We start from the raw sequence: 2,202 nt of genomic DNA, 5'->3' as shown, positions 1-2,202 counted from the left end.
CAGGGCTAAACCAGCTCTCCAGCACTCTAGTTGGCAGAGATATTGGTCATCTTGCTTTTCCAAAGGACATCACACTAGTGACCAATAAAACTAAATACAACTTGTTGCATCTTGTATCCTAAAACACAGTCCGCTGAATTTTTTCTGGATTCTGGAGGCGATATAAAGCATATTTTGGTCAAATACGTTGTGTGTTTCTCTGACCCGTGTATTGATTAACTCATGAGTCAGACCATTTGAGAGGGGCAGTGAGCAAGAGAAGGCTACTCAGCAGTTTCAGGCTGCTGTGAAAGCTGCTTTGAGGCTTGGTCCATAAGACTTCGATTCTGTGGGTTTAAAGGGCCCATTGTAAATACAGATGCTTTATGGAGCCTAAGGCAGGTCCTAATAGGGAAATCACAGCTTAACCACTAAACTTTGGAAGCAAAGCAGGGCCCTCTTATGTACATATCTACTCTCTTTTGGGAAAGTATCTTCTGGATTTTCCCTGAGCGCTGGTCAGTACTCCATGATACCAAGTTACTCTGTCAACCAACCTGAAATGCTCATGATAAACAGTAAACTAGTCGACCCACCAAGCCATAAATTTGAGTATGCAAAGTAGTGCTCGATCATCAAGCACACATGATATACACACAATCAAGCTCAAGCTGGTCCTGAAGGTGCAAGAAGGCCTGAGTCAGTGGATCAGATCAATCTTACTCAAGGTAGTTAGTGGACCAGCTGCTGGCCTTCTGTGTGGCTGCTGCTCTGTGAACTGTTTGTTAAAGGTCCTCAGTGACATAAGGAGCATGCACCAAAATGCAAATCAACTACAGCAATGAGGATACTATGTGGTCAAGCTAACATTTTTTGTAGCAAGTCTTTCTTGATAAATGAAGGAGAGCTTTGGATTTATTCTGGCACAAGTTCTTTATCTTGCAGTCAAGCGATATTTTGAGTAGCACTTATTCAGAACCTGGTTTCCTCTACATCTACTGTATTGGTGCCACTCTTTCTCAGTATTAACCTATTGCTTCACGGGTGTGTTTTAAAGCCCATTTAATTGCAGAAGAAGAAAAATGCAAACAAAGATCGATGTTCCTGAAATACCTGAGTGAAGAATTTCAAGCAGTGCGTGTGTCTGATCATTCACTGATTCATGGCCAATAACTAGTGACTTAGCTGGATGGACAGGCACTTAGAAGAATAGAGATTAATTTTTTTTTTTCATAAAAATCTTTAGGGAAAGAGTTATAGGAATGGACATGAAAGTATGAGGATTTTTTTTAATGTAAATGATCATAAATGCCGTCAACTATTAAACTCTTAATAATCAAAGTGACTCACCCTGTGGATGCCAGTTAAGCTCTTTACCTGTCTTGCCAGTCCTTGCTCAACGGGTTCACAAATGATAGGTTTATGGTTACAAAAATGGTGTTTATGAATGGCTTAGCAGATAGACTTTCTCTCACCGAGGTTGATCTGCGAACTACGATAGCTGAGTACCCAACCTGTCGACAACAGAGACTAATACTGGACCCCCTTTGCACAGCTTCTTTGATCTCAGTTAAGATTTCTTCTGTTTTGTTTTAAACTATGATTAGGTTTCCTTTTCTAAGTTCTATTTTCCAGGAGTTTCAATTATACAGACATTGAGTTCTCTTTCAATTTTTTTTAATAATTTCATTCTGCTGTAGGTGACAGTTTACAGATCAAATTAATTTATTGTTCAACAACTTATAGACAGTTTTGTGACATCGGTTGCAATCCCTACAATGTGACAGCACTTTCTCCCTTTCCACCCCAGGTCCCAGTGTCCATTCATCCAGTTTCTGTCCCTTCCTGACGGCTTATCTTGCTTTGGGGCAGGAGTTGCCTATTTGGCCTCGTATATTTGATTGAACTAAGAAGAATGTTCCTCCGGTGTGTTATTGTTTACTTTATAAAAATATGGAACACATCACGAATTTGTGTGTTATCCTTGTACAGGGACCATGCTGATCTCCTCTGTATCATTCCAGTTTCAGTGTATGTGCTGCCAAAGCCAGCACTTCTTTTTCCATTTTGCTACTTACGTGTCATTGCATTTTAGTCCCTTTCACTCTCTTTGTTCTTTTACATTTCCTTGCCTTCAAATATATCAAGTATGTACTCCATGTTGCCAGACCATGATTTTCTCAGCAAGGTAGTCTTAAGCACCTGAGGGCCACACCCCCTTCA

General features: G+C 40.3%; 1 non-coding gene across 1 annotated transcript; it reads right to left on the bottom strand.

The window, feature by feature from the left end:
- Positions 1–1,926: 1,926 nt before the first annotated feature.
- Positions 1,927–2,033, bottom strand: LOC111819990 (U6 spliceosomal RNA). The gene has a single exon (XR_002823559.1). It is a non-coding gene; the product is annotated as a U6 spliceosomal RNA (small nuclear RNA).
- Positions 2,034–2,202: the final 169 nt, after the last annotated feature.

The sequence above is a fragment of the Trichechus manatus genome, unplaced genomic scaffold (assembly GCF_000243295.1).
Source record: "Trichechus manatus latirostris isolate Lorelei unplaced genomic scaffold, TriManLat1.0 scaffold00023, whole genome shotgun sequence".
NCBI classification, from domain to species: Eukaryota; Metazoa; Chordata; class Mammalia; order Sirenia; family Trichechidae; genus Trichechus; species Trichechus manatus.
The sequence above is the reverse complement of the archived record's forward strand: the minus strand, read 5'-3'. Positions and strand labels throughout refer to the sequence as shown.